Genomic DNA, 13,239 nt, shown 5'->3' on the forward strand with positions numbered 1-13,239 from the left:
CAGCTTTGTGGAGTATTTGTGTGCAAACATGACAGATACTATTTTCCAATGTTTCATTATTGTGCAGTACTTCAAAGGATTCCCTTGTATCATTTCATGTATCATGCAGCAGAGGGCTGTATGTATTGTATTCTGCTGCATTGGTAGCCAGAAGGTCAGACACTAAAATTAATGTATTTCTGAATAATTCAAATTTTATATGAAGGTTGATTTTTTTCATGGATACTACTCAAGGCACCACACTGGTTTATGGCTAATGTATTACATTTTTTCTCTGTAAAAACAATGAGAACCCGTTCCGTTCTTCTCACAGGTAGAGGCATGCCTTCTAAACATTCGTACCTTCAAAAATAATAGAAAGCATAGGTAGAGTCTTGGACTCTTCTCAAATGTGTGCAGGAATTCTACAGAATTAAGGAAACTTTGACAGGAATCCACTAGAGATCTTTAGGTCAGATTTGTTAACTTGTATTGATATTACCAATACATGCATCTGAAATAATTCTGAAAGAATATTTGAGTAAATTATTCTTTTAAGGAAAACTTTGTAAATTAGCTGACTTTCAATAATTATCTTTGGATTGTTTTCTGAAGTCTTTTCAATGATAAAGAATGGACTAAAGTATTAAGACATTAAGATTTTTTATATTTTTTTTTCATTTTTCCCTTCTCAATTACAAAATGATTTTTTCATAAGAAAATGTCAATCAAGCTAAAAAAAGTAAAATTACCCATACCAACATGGTTCCTCTTCTGACTTTTCTCTTATTTGATGAGCAGCAGTAGAGGACAGAAATGGCCTCCCTTCTCATGTCTGCTGGTACCATTTTTCACTGGGGAATAGTTTTGTTTTTCTTGTGCTCGTTTTTCATGGGTATTAACTTGCTCCGCAGTGTTCTCTGCAGTTTGACCTTTATTTTACGTTTTGCTTTGGAGTTCATCAGGGTGGTGATACAACTTAAATGCAGTTCTGCAAGATTATTTTAATTGAATGTTTGAGTAACTCTGTGTGCTGCTGTAATGAATTCTGTTAACTTGATCTGGAACTTGGAAAGACTGTCCTATGTGGATTTCATAACCAAAAATGTGCCTGTAACATTCTGTTGAGCAGATCTCAGATCACAGTTCGTTTGCTTTTGGCTTTAGGGAACTGAAGTGCTGCCGTACCCCATATTTGTGCTGCTGCAGTATTTTTTTCAGGCATCCTTTTAGAGCAAAAAATGACAAGTGACATCGTTACTGCTCCGAGTCACAGTCTGTCTCCTGTACAGATGTCCTTTTGAGTTATGGCTGTTGCTTTTCCTTACCTGCATACTGTAGTCCTGGCTTAGCACTGGATTGCATCACATCAGACAAGCCTATGTGGATGTTGTTAGTAGATCTTCAACAATAGCTCCATCACTTTCTTGCCACTGTCTAGATATTTTTTTTCCAAACTCATTGGGAGGATGAAGAATAAAGGCTGAGCAGGAGAGCTTTGCTGGGTTAACTGTGCAGGATGCTGCTATGATCAGCTCTCCTCGTTCTTCCTGTACACCTGTGTGTTTGTCCCAACATGGGGCTGTCCAGTGAGACTGCCTTAGTTCACCTTTATTTTATTTGCTGAGTAGACAGAAGCCCTGCTTATTTAAGCCTTTTTTTTTTTTTTTTTTTTTTTTTTTGGCTAGTGCTCTTGCATGTGTGCTTACATGCAAGAAGGAACAAGCTTGCTATTTCCATTATACTTATGAAGTGGTGAAAGTTTCTATTGCAGACCAGTTTTTGTTGCAGCTTTCCAAGTGCAGTGCTCGTCTCCTTTCTGGGAAATACCCACTCAATGACACAGAGTACTGAAGCAAAAACTATGTCTATACAAGACGTAAACCCTGTAAAGGCAGCAAGAAAGAACAATCTGTCAGTTGAGACATCAGACAAGACTGGTTTTATTTTTCAAATGTCCACTGTACTTGTTTTGAGACATAGCTTATTGAGACAGAAAGCCTTATCCCTTGTCTGTAATTCACAGTCCGTGACAAGTGGAAAGGAAAGGAGCTGCTGTGCATGGGGTTTGCCTGTGGGTCAACCCCTTTGCCCATGGGGCCAAATCATCGACAGCCAGCAGCGCTGGTTAGTGAAAGGTAATGTTTGAGCTGGGCCATAAACCTTGGAAAGGCAGCCATAGATCACAATTAAGGGTGTGCATTTCCTCGATGGTGTAACTCTTCAGAGATGGAGTCTGTAACTGTTTACCAAAGCCATTTTTTGTCTTCGGAGTGGCGTTTAGGAAACCTGAACTGGGACTTATTAGGCGTATCTGTGGGAGACAAAAAGGGGGAATTGTTGGTCTCAGGCACCACTGACAGGCTGGCTGCTGTGGTCAGAGAAGATATTTAATTTCAAAGGATAAAATACAGGATTCTGGTTTTTTTTTCTTCTTTTTTATCTGAAGTTGAGCTTATCTGATTTATGCCTTATCTAATTTAACTTATGAGAATTGTAAAATCAGCTATGTTAAGCAAACAATTTATTTTGTTTTAATTCCAGTTTCTCTTTGTTTTAATAAACCTTGGTTTTTGTTAGGATTACTGTAGTGTGGGTAATTTCACACAGATGTCTCCAAAGAGTAAGGAAAAATCCATAACTCTTTAAGAGGATAGCTAAAGGGAAAAGGATCTCTGGAACTGCTTTTCATTCCTGCACAGTCTTGGTGACAGGGCTTGGATTAAAGCAGTGGGTCAGGAAGTCTGGCTGCAGCTGGCAGGCACAGGACAGCACAGGAGCTGAAGCAAAGACAAAGAGATGACGGCTTAGGCCTTTAAAAATCTAAACTTTGAAGATGTTGAAGTTGTATAAAATGTAGGACTACCAGATAGCATAGGGGTGGTTGAAGTAGGTGATCTTAGTGGCCTTTTCCGATGATTCTGTAATTCTATGAACAGGTCCTCACTGTCACATGGTTGGGATGTTTTCATCTTTGCTTCTTTTTATTTTTTTAATACTGTGAGATACATAGTAATGTGAAATACCAGGCACAGCAGTCAGGTTGTGTTCTTTTCCTCCCTTTCCAGCTTAATCAAACAAGATCAAGAAATTAAGAGTCGCGTGTAATTTTATGAGATATAAATACTGTTTTCAGACAGTGTACATTTGGCCTGTAGACTTTGCTGTGGAGGTCATGTGGTTAAATGTAGTGGTTCAATTTTCAAAAAGGGCTTCATAATATAAAAGCTAGTAACAGTGGCAGCAAAGCATGCTTAGAGACAGGTAATCAAATCTCATGATTTAAGACATAAGCACATCACCTGAGAACATCTGAAAGCCCTCATTTCTCTCTGTCACCTGCAAAGGCTTCTGCAATTAGCAAGGTTCACTGTGGGCATTCGTAGTGTCTAGTTTATTTGAAACATTACTACCAACAATCGTTAGGGAGAAGATACAGCCTTTGTATTTCACCATATATCAAGTGCTGCTGCACAGCGCTGCCTGGCTTTGCTTGGCCGTGCTGCTGAGTGACACCAGCCTGCTCTCAAACAAAAGAGCCTGGTGACAGAAGAGCCGTGGGAGCACCAAACTGCTCCATCCGCCCTCAAATCGGAGAGATCTTGAATTAGTTTCACGTGCTGCTTTGGGATTTAGTTCAACTCCGTATTTTGTAAATTGGTTGTAGTTGGTGGAAAAAAAAACAACAAGCCCTGCATTTCCATGCAGCAGAACCTACGAGGAGTTCTTGCAGAGTTGTTTGGAACTTGCACTCCTGTGTGAGTGAAACCTACAGGTAGGAATTCAGACACTGTTTCTCTTCCTTCAGGATGTTGGGAAAGTAACATGTTTTAACAGATACAGCCACCTAATATTTCCTCTAAATAAATCAAAGAGACGAAGAAAGCTTCTGGGTTGAAGGTTTGAATCACAGTGTTGGATTGATCCTAAGCAACTCAAAGTGCTTTCCCAGTGCCCTCTCTAAAGGGGAGTCCATGGAGGGAATGGGTCTGTGCCAGGGCTGGGTCTCCTTGCTGGGCTGCTCACCCACTTCTGTGGAAGAGAGCTGGCACCTGCACTTTCAGCTTTTTTCTGATCTATTTTACATTTTGTGTATTTCTGTGAGCTCCATAAAAATCAAGGTCAAACTGAAGGAACCCTTGTGAATAATGGGAGTTGTTCAAATTGTTCAAGACAGAGACATCAGTATTAAAGTTTTCCATTACTTATATGATCGCAGCTTCTTTTTATTGCACTCCTTAAACTGTTTGGAAGTAGTCACAGGAAGTGCATATAAAATTCAGGTCTGGCTGAATCAATACGATGGGCTGCGTGCTGGGATAGTCACGAGGGTGAGTGCACATCCAGCAGTGCTGCAGCGTTTGGGTCAAAGTCCACAGAGTTAGAGAAGGGGCCCCCTAAAGTCAGCACAGATACTCCTTTCTTGGCTCAGTTTCTACTTGATCCAGGTATTCCTGTAGAATGCTGGAGAAAGTTCTGTAGCTCCACTTTTTGCAGTTTCATTTTGCCTGGCTGGAGAGCTGCATTTATAAAAATTACCTTTCTTGTAAGAAAAATGAAAAAATCTCCTGCGCTGCAATTTTTTCTTAATTAAAAACTTGATCTGTGAAGAAATTATTAATTCAAAACATATTCTAATTTTCAATTTGAATAATGTATGTATCAGACATTGCTATTAATCAGTTGCCTTTTTCTACAATGGTAACAGTATTGCTAGGGCTATAATTGAAATTTATCTGTTCGTATTTTTCCTCAGAAATAACAAATACAGTTACTTAAGCCTTCCTGAATGAGAAACACAACTGCATTTTTCTTGACTTTAAACAGATGGGGTAAATAAGACATCTTCAGTTATTCAGATGTCCATATGGAAGCATATTGATGAAATTTTTCTTCCAAAAAAGGCAAAGTAAAACACCACAAACCATAATCTGGTGGCTGCAGCCCTTAGCTGTGAGAAATTCCGTTTCCAGGGCTTTAAGCTAGGTGAGCTCAAGCACTGATGAGAAAGGGGGGCCTTTCTGAGTGAGGCTATGTAATTTAACTCAAACGTATGCGTTACTCATCCTAATCTCACTTTATCTTCTATGGAGAGAAATGGTTAATGTTAGGACTTAATTCATCTGACCTATATGCAGTGTCTGCTCTGCACCAAGATGGATTGTTGCACTGGGTAGATCGTGTCAAGGGTGAAGGGAGTGTGAAGTGATTAGCTCACACATAGATGTCTGCACTTAATCCTTTTTTTTTTTTTTTTTTTTTTTTCATCCCTTATGTTGGAGTTTACATTAATGAAATAATGGATTTGCTGTAGGTTGAAAGACAGATTGGCAGTGTCTGTGTAGATATCCTTCGGCACCCCTATCGTGCTGGAGACTCCCAGGTCAGGTGAAGAGATATGGGAGTGATTCCAGCGCACGTGTCAGATAGGGCCGGTGCGTTTCCACACATTGTTTTGCTACCAGTAGAGCAGCATTTTTCTAGGGAGAGAGCTGTAATAAATATCACATCCTTTCAGTGTTCTTCTCTATTCTAAAGTCACCATCAGCTTCACTGGAAGAGTCGTAAAACGTTTGGATTGGGAGCAATACACAAGCATTCAGCAGCCTTGTCAGAAGTCGAATAAACATTTCTTGCTTTAGGGAGATGAAGTTTCAAATGTGCTCCTCTGAGCGATCAAGCTATGGAAAAAGTATCGGTTTGTTTGTCAGTGTTATTTCCTGTTCTCGAGTTGCTTAATATGTGCTCGCTTTTGCAACAGAGAACACAGAGAAAAGAATTCTTGGTCTTTCTTTCCATCAGGAAACTGCTGTTTTCAGGGAGCTGTTACCCCAGCAAGCACGTAATTGCGGGCTGCAAACACCTCTCTGAGCACTCTGGCAAGCTGAGGGGACAAAGTGTCTGTCTTTTGTTCTGTTTTCTGTGTATTGCAGTATTTGCTGTCTTTATAGAAGGAGATGCTGAAGTGCAAAAGTGAGCTTTACTGAAGTTTATGCTTTTACCTTTGAAAACCAGATTTTCAGCTTTCCCAGCACGTTTGGGGATAAATCACGGCTTTCTTCTCTGAACAGGTTTGGTAACTTTTGCTGGCCACGTTTTTTCCTAAGCAATTATACTTTGGGGCCCTGCATTTCAACTTCTGCCTCAAACTGTTTTTATAGAGCAATTGGCAGCGCTGCTGAGTGAAGTTTTTTTGGTGCTTTCCATTTGGCGCTCTCTCCTCAGACCCTTCTGCTTTTGTAAATGCTACCTGGTTGACTGTTACCTAGAATGGACATGTGATGTGTTGGACTTCTTGCTTAATACTGAATTTATATTTCTATGTGGAAAGTGCTAGTGAGAAAGCATTCTAGCTATTTAATCTATGGGAAGTGGATGAAAGACTGTTTGTAATGCAGTCATTAAAATCTATTCAAAACAGGAAGCACAAAGAAGGGGAAGAGAAATGGAAGTGCAAATATAACTGCCTTTTTTCTTTTCTTTCTTTCTTTTTTCTTTTTTTTTTTTTTTTGTCATCTTCTTGTGGTATTATGTAGATCCCCAGCCAGATGGCTACTGGCTGTAAGCTGTGTGTGGACTCGCAGGATTTTAACTCCTCTGTTGGTCTCCCATCTGTCGTAAACTCAGAAGCTGCAGTCCAGACACCAACGTGAATATTGGTGGATTTTTAGCACACAAACAGTTACACCCGAAGGCTGCAGAAATAGCACGAGCTCTAAGGAAGACAGGAAGGTGTCCCTGCAGCAGCCCGCTGTTGGACTCGCAGGGAGGTCAGCTGTGGTCAGTTCAAACCGGTGCTTTGTACGGAGGGAGACGAGTTGTGGGCAGCGGCCTGCAGTCTGCCCCAAAAGGAGATCTTTCTGTTGTTGAGATTTTAAACCCACTGTCAGTTTTGGTAAGAAATTTCATGTCTTAGGATAGAATAACAGACAGTCTTAAACAGAAAAAAGTTGGTCGAAGTCAGAACCTCTCCACCTGAAAAGAATAGGCCTATAACCATTAGAAACGTTTAACTCTTTCTTCACTTACAAATGCCAGTGCAAGATTCTCTTCTTCTTTCAGCATGTCATCACTTAAAGCAGCGCACTTTGTCTCTGTTGGTGAAGGTGGAAGCAGTGGGAAACTTCTCAGATTTCGTGGTATACAATAGAATGCAGTGGTCACTTAGATGATGGGCACCTGTTGGGACTCCGTTATCACTAAACAGTTAAACTTGGCTCCTACAGTAAAATAAGCCCTCATGCTTTAAGTCATGTCATTATAAAACAAGCAGAATGAGCAATTCAATTAAGCCTTTAGAAGCAAAAGAACAAATGAAATTGAAATAGGGGCTGAGCACACTCTAAACTTCAGAATTAATCTTAGCAGGTGAACACATTAAAAGAAATGCATATGTAAATCTGTAAGGAAATCACTGTTACTGTGAAGTCTGCCCAAAGTTATATTTTGTTTTCTTTATTAACGGATTTGACTTCAGTGAGAATGAACATGATGTCCCTGCAAGGATGTAACTAAGGAGCAACCGTCTGCAGTAAAGCAATCTGGTAATCCAGTTCGAAAACTCACCTGTGAACAAACTAACCTTCCTTCCCCCGTGTGCTTGGTTCTGTAGAACAGGGAGTAGCTGAGGAGGGTCACAAAATGTCAGACCATGACCTGCAGTGCTGGCTAAGTGGACAGAGCTAAGTACCTCTTTCAGCTTAAAGCATCGCAGCTGGGGCAGTGTTGGGCCAGTGCTCTGGCAGCACAGCTCTGTGTCTTCTGTTTGAGTGTAAAGAGAAGGTGCTGATTGGAAGACTTGCCCTGCATTGTAACACTGGAACATTGTAATACTCTTGCAATTTTTCCTTTGTATTATCTGTGAAAAGATTTTCACAGAAATCAGAGTAGGAGCTATACTTCATAAATTATATTTTCTGTTAGATCAATGGTACAATTAATTAATTTTTCTGGGCTTTTCCTTGGGTTGGTAGACTCAAGTATGGCACGCCTTTCAGTCTTTCCCTGTGCTTTCCTCAGTTTCCATCATTATACTAAGTTTCTGTGCCAGAGCTTTGGCTTATTCCTCTGAACTGAGGTTAAAGGAGTAAAGTCATAGACCAACCAGATGTTGGCACTGAAATAATCTGAAAATGAAGCCCTGCTTCTGCCAACAAAATTATTAATCCTATATTTCTGTGCCTGAGGGAAGTGGAAGAGAAGAGTATGGTCCCGTTGCCTTTAATATACCTCAGTCCTACATAATGGTATAGCAGGAAGAGCTCTTAAGTGTTCAGGAAGTAATTTCTTCCCTAAAGGGCCTTTGTAATCTGCTCTGTATCATTGCTATCATCATCAGTGCTTGAAGAAATGGGTTTCACTTGCAAGAAGAGATACCGATTGTAATGTCGCGGTGAGAGGTATCCTAATCCTGCAGAGCGCTCCAGTCTCTCTGACTTCTAGCTTCAGCATACGCTATGGAATTGCTTGTGAATAGAACAGCAAACTATTGGTCAAAGTAATAAGTTTCCTGTGCAAGTAATGGGAAAAGATATAAAATGCAAGAATCATGATGAAGTGAAACGGATTTTCTGTAACAAAAAAGTGCATAATTTAATTCACCTCCAGCTGGTCCTGGAAGAGCTTTGAGAAGAATTCTCTATATTAAAAAATAAAGACATATGTTGTAAGTTGGCTTCAGGTAAGAGAAGATGAGAAATACGCGTTGGAAGCATCTGAAAGTCATAGGTAGTCAAAAATGTATCAAAAGAGACCACTTTAGTACTCCCAATGTAGTAACTAACTTTGAGGGAAACTGCTCAACAAATTCAAGGTTGCAGTCTAAGACAGCATGTGTTGGGGGAAAATTTTTAGAGAAGAAATGTCTTGCCAGCATCTCCTGTGCCATCAGCCACAACAAGAGCTGGTTGGAAAATGAAGGGATGTATTCCTCCTGCTCTCCTTTCTGTCCCTTAAGCAACTTGTAGGAAGGAAATGCTATCCTGTAATGGTAGAACAAAGCTTGCTTGATGTCAGCTGTTATGTGGGTTTGCTGAGAAACTGGCAATATCCAGGGTTCAACATATGTTCATCACCTGACCAATTTCTTTGATAGATCTTTATTTCTTGAAATCATTTCTTGGCTTTTAAGTTTCTCTTTTCTTTCAAAATTTCCTTTTGGTCATTTTTCCACTTTTTTTGTATCAACTATTGAAGCGAACGTAAAAAGAAAAGGGTCCTGATTATATTTGGCTGTTTTCCATTAATGATCTGTTTACTTACAAATCCTGTTATTTGGAGCTGTACATCAGTTTCTTGAAGACTTGTTCTCACATGTCTGTAAACTGTCCCTAGGGCAAGCTTTGTCCTTGTCTGGACATGAAGAGTTTGGGGAGAAAAGTTGAGGGCTATGTGAAGTAAGTACATACATGCAAAACAAATTACCTGCTTTTAAAACAGAACATCAGTGGATAAAAAGAATCAGAATGGGTCTTTGAAATGGATAGAGATTAAGGCTTCACTAAGGAATGATGATAGACTTGGTTTGGGGCAAGATGAGAGAAAGGCTGTATTGAAATGTGCATGATTAGTGTAATTAGACTTTGGGTTCTGTGCATGAAGGACAGAACATATTCAGTAAATATACTTCAGAGGATACTTTTAAACTAGATGTTTATGTCCAAGGAGAAAATACACTCAAAGGAAAAAAACTGAAGAAAACAAGTGATGTGAGAACTTGGGAAAAGGCTTCTAGTTCTACAGTATATTATTCTTTCTGTTGATCTCATTTTGATGAACTGACCCACAGCTGCATGAAACTTTCAGTTCCATTCTATCTGACATTCACCTTGAATTTTTCAGAAGCAGGATCGAAAACTCAGATTTTACAATTTGATCCTCTCCTTGCCTTAAAGTTTCTTTTGATTAAAACTGTAAAAGCCTGTAAGCTTTGGCACTGTTTATCTCTGGCTCATCTTACCTGCATTACAGATCAATGCGCTTTAACTCTGTGAGTTCTGAGTGTATTTCAGTAGGCTTCCAGGTCTGGTGAGCCCAAACATTTTGGGCTTGAAGTTGTTGGCAGCCTTGTTTGTTCTGAATGGCACTTGTTTTCTTCATATAGTATCAGCTTTCCCTGAGATGACTATTTACACGAGTTTCCTTTGGGTTGGTGCTGCTCGTGGCCTGACTTGTGGAGGAAAGTGCTTGTGTCTGCCTAATGTGCTGACTTCTGCTTTTAGAAGTTGTGTATTTGTGCTTTTATTTATGGAGAGGGAGAGGCCAAAGAGAGTAACTTGGAAAGGAACAAGTTCAGACAGTCTTTATTTTGTTAAGGAGCAACAAAAATTGATTCAGCTACCTTTTGTCAATAAAAATACAGCCTGGTGGAGGAATAGTTTTTACAAACATCTGAGAGTTAAGTCATGCTGCTAGCAGCAGAATCCCAATTTGCACTTTAAGGATAATGTCAGTTACATGTAGTTCAGAGGAGAGGGGGAGAAAAAACAGCTATTTGAAACATTACATCTGCAGAAAGACAACATCCACTCTTTGTTTTACCATATATCTTACGTAATCTGAAATGAATTTACATTTTCTCATGGTTTAGCTCTTCTCTATACATTGCTAATTCTTTAACCTGGGAAATGTGTGTCTTCTTTTATTAGTGTGAAACTGACTTTCTATGAAATTCCATCTCCTGGGCATGTACTAGGAAAAATCACTTATTTATTTATGCTGTTATGCCTTATCTATTTTAACTTATTTACTGAGAGGGAAAATGTGTGGCATCAGTACAGCCGAGGCTCACAGAATAACCAAGCTCCTTAGCCTTTAGAACAGACAGGAAGATGATGATCAAAAGATTGCTTTTGGAGAAAGAGCTGCTCTTCTCATTTACATTTCTGAGCATTTTCTAATATGTCTTCCACCTCTCAATTTTGGTAGAGACAGTTGCAGAATCAAAGTGGTATCTGTTTTAGCATCCAGAAGAAAGTTCTAGCCCTCAACATCAGCCTTCTTTGGCCATGATTTTCCCCGTTTTACAGCCAAGTGAATGTTAGAGCCTGTCAGGATGCATAGCTGCATTAATCATCTCTGCTGGCTACAGCCAGGCAAGTGGACAGGAAGTATCTATTTACCAAGGGCTTGTATGCAGGGAAGTAGCTCTGCTCATTGTTAACTCTTTCTATGGGTTCTTCAGGAGCAGTTTTCCCTGTTTTAGTCCTAGACTGCTTTGAAAAATGAAGAATGGGACAGTGGGTGCAGTCAAACTGCAGAAAGCCCATATTAGCATGCTGTGTGGGCTCACACCCTGTCACCATGTGTGTCACCTGAGCTTTTGTAACTGACCCACTTCTTGCTCTTTGTCTGTGGTAGAACATGTTAATTTTGGTTACTCCCAAAGTAAGTTTGAAGCATACTCATTATTTTTCAAGCGTGACACTGGACAAGAAACATCATCACCTTTCATGAACCATCTATTATCTAGGTAATAGATAACTAGAGGAAGTTAGTTGGATGCAATTGTCTTTTGAATAGAAAACTTCTGTGAAGAAAGATGAGCAGTCTTCTGGAGAGCAGCCTTTAAGTGTACAACTGGTACAAGTATCCTCATCTTGGAAATCAGGGGCTTTGTTACTACAGCAGCTAAAGCTTACCTTCATGAGAAAGTTGCCACACTATGCTGGTTTTTAGCTTAAATTGCATTGATTCAGGAGTTTGCTGAGTGCACTAACAGTGCGTTCATTTTCAGTGGTGGTATTTTTTTGTGCAAACAATAATTTGTATTGTTCTTGTTTTGATAGTCCGGTTTAACTGTTATTTCTGTTACCAGCTGTAAAAAGAATGAGCACTCACCATGTGTTTAATACATAGCAAAAATCTGAAACTTAAAGCACAATACTGTTTATTTTAAAAGACAAACATGGAACCAGGGCACATGAAAATTGTATTGAGACAAATATTTAGAAGAAAATATATAACATGCTTCAGCTTACCTATGCACACCTGAAAGTTGATAGCTGTATTGCTAGTAAGAACCTGAGCTCTTTGCTTTGAATAGTTTGCTTTCTTTGGCAGTTGTGTTCTTCACTTGTTCAAACTTATATTGCTAGATAAATTTCTATTCAGTGAATTCTGCCAGGTGAGAACAAAGGGTCGTTTCCTTCCAGTTTTTAGGACAGCCTTCACTATTGTGTGTAAAATTCCAGGCTGGAGTTGTCTAAAGGGATAATACAGTGCAGGATTACATCTTAGTCCTGTTCATATATTTGTATTAGGTAGCTAACAAAATGACTTTGACAGCCTTTAGTTGGAGTGCATGATTATTACTCTTTTTGAACAGCTGTTGCTGCTTCACCCCAGGTTTTGTTATACTCTGTTTACACTGACTTGCTCTTGTACTTTCTTAGAAGTTCTCTTTGTGGGATGGAAGCCTCACTGCTTCAACATTTGTGTCAAGTTCCCTTTAGCAGGGTGAGTTAAGTAAACAAGAAAGTCCACGTTTGGTTTCAAAAGAGAGTTCAACTATTTGAACACTGATGATTCAGAATGTCTGAGCTTAAAAATTCAAGTATCATATGCCTTAGCCTCAGTGAATGATATTGAAATACAATAAAAATGAACTTTTGCTCTCAGTTGTTCTAGGAGGGAAAGACTGAAATGTTTACCCTCCCACTAAACTGGTGATGAAAGATGTATTTTAATTGTAAACTGTAAAACTGTAGAACTTCAGAGCACAACAGAGATCTGTACAAAGTCCAATGACCCCCAACTCTATATCAGCTTCCAAATTCGTGATCTGGACTTTAAGATGAAACTCCTATTTAATGCAAGAACAAAGCACTAAACATTTGGAACTACTTGTACCACTGATACATATGGTTTTATACTTACTATAAAAAGTTAGCCTTTAAGAAACACTAGAGTCCATCACATTATAAAGTGCATATGTAGTTAAGTCTGCATCTAGGTTTCATAACCGCCCAAACTCAGTCAGTCTCACAGCAGGAAAGCCACAAAAACCTAGGATTGAGTCTAGCTTCTTCCTCCTGTAACGCCTGAAGTTTTTTTTCACTGTGTAGTGTGGATGAAATAACAGCAAGCTCCAGGGATGCCATGCTGTAAGGCAGAAACTAGCAGCTGAGCAGTGGCAAGGATCAACTCCTTAAACTGTCTTTCCATTGCAATTATCTGCATACCAAATCTTAGCCAAATGGTAGCTCATAGCAGGGATGAAGTTTAACCTGTTTGGCTTTGCACTGAAGGGGATGAACACCA

General features: G+C 39.5%; 1 protein-coding gene across 5 annotated transcripts in view; it reads left to right on the forward strand.

Moving 5' to 3' along the window:
• ZMYND11 (zinc finger MYND-type containing 11) overlaps positions 1–13,239 on the forward strand; it is a 101,853-nt gene that overhangs the window by 22,868 nt on the left and 65,746 nt on the right. The window lies entirely within an intron of this gene.

This window comes from Tympanuchus pallidicinctus, unplaced genomic scaffold, assembly GCF_026119805.1.
Source record: "Tympanuchus pallidicinctus isolate F22 unplaced genomic scaffold, pur_lepc_1.0 scaffold3, whole genome shotgun sequence".
Taxonomy (NCBI): Eukaryota; Metazoa; Chordata; class Aves; order Galliformes; family Phasianidae; genus Tympanuchus; species Tympanuchus pallidicinctus.